Here is a 1,557-nt window from a genome sequence, read left to right on the forward strand (position 1 = left end):
TGTTGTTCAATGATTAATACTTTGACCCCAGCTCTAACGTCTCCACCCAAATGTTAAGGAATGAATTGCAAGGCGGCTGAGCCCGAGCAAGGAAAACAAATAACCTGAAAGAGGATGAGGTCTGTCAGAATGACCTTTGTTCTTTGTTCAAATTCCCCCTGGCAGGCTGGGAAACAAACAAATGAGCAACTATCTGCATACACCTGAGGAAAATGAAAAGCGCAGTTAATCCACTGGTCAAACACACAAACCTTCACAGGGCCTAGTCATAAATATGCTTTCACCATTATAGCCTATTACATGGTTAAAGTAAAACTATTTGTGTATTTAGTTTGGGCTGCAATTCAGTTATTCTCATTATTAAATAATTTGTCTGCTGTTTTTTTTTATTCTTATTTGATTTATGTCTGTTTATCAGACAGAAGATGTCAAACTGAAAAATAACCATCATAATTTCTCTTTTTTAAAAAAAAAAAAGCTGAAAAATCTCTGTTTCAAAATAAAAGCCTGGCATTTGGAGAAATAGGTTAATCCGCTTTCTTGCCAAGATGCGAAGACTGATTCCAATTTAACACATTTCTGGTAAATATAAGTCTACCTACAACCAGCAGCTACAGTTAGCTTAGCCTAGCATAGACTGGAAAGGAGGGGAACAGCTGGGCTCTGTCCAAACTAAATTATGCCTAACAGCACCTCTAAAGCTCCCAAATAAACAAACCATATCCAGTTTGTTTAATCTGCACATAAATGTAAACTGTAAAAACATAAAGCTGAGGTTTTATGAATGCTATGTGCTGCACTATTTCTTGGCCGGGGGAGTAGTAACTTCCTGTTGTCACTGTGAGGTTGCTAGGCAACCATCTGAGACCTGAAGGTTACTGTTAGGAGTCCTTTTTATGGTTTCTGAAGGGGTTAAACAAACAAGGTATTAATTGGCGAGCTTTGGAGGTGTGGGTAAGCATATTTTTGAACTTTGAACTTTGAGAGTGTTTCCCTCTGTGGCTGCTTCCTGCCTGTTCCCAAAAATGTGAAACTGCTTTAAGAAGCTGCAACCAATGATGGTATCACTTGATAAATGAGATTAATCTTCTATCAATTGACTAACTGATTCATCTTTTGTTTAAAAATCCTCCCCCTCCCCAAAGATAATCAGTCGGGCCTACAGGCTCTTGCAGGGACCAAAGGGGGCCATACAACGGCCCCAGTTGCCCCCCAAGAAAAAGAAAAAATGGCAGAATTTCTCATTACGTCTCTCAGTGGACAAGCACAATAAGATGATATATGAGGATGAAGTGATTTGCACACCAGGTTTCACTCCTCTCACTGTTACCACCCCACCTACACTAGAATGGTTATGTAATTCAGTACCAAGCATTACCTAACACCGCACAACTTGCCAGATGGGGGGGGGGGGGCTCCTCGGGCTGGTGAATATTATCAAACGGGGGGGCTCCATGCATACTCACACGCCTACCTCATAATCGGGTCCTTGACATTGAAAAAAAAAGGGTCTGGGAACCCCTGGGGCTAAAATATATCCCAGGCGCGGGCACGACA

The sequence above is a fragment of the Dicentrarchus labrax genome, unplaced genomic scaffold (assembly GCF_905237075.1).
Source record: "Dicentrarchus labrax unplaced genomic scaffold, dlabrax2021, whole genome shotgun sequence".
NCBI classification, from domain to species: domain Eukaryota; kingdom Metazoa; phylum Chordata; class Actinopteri; family Moronidae; genus Dicentrarchus; species Dicentrarchus labrax.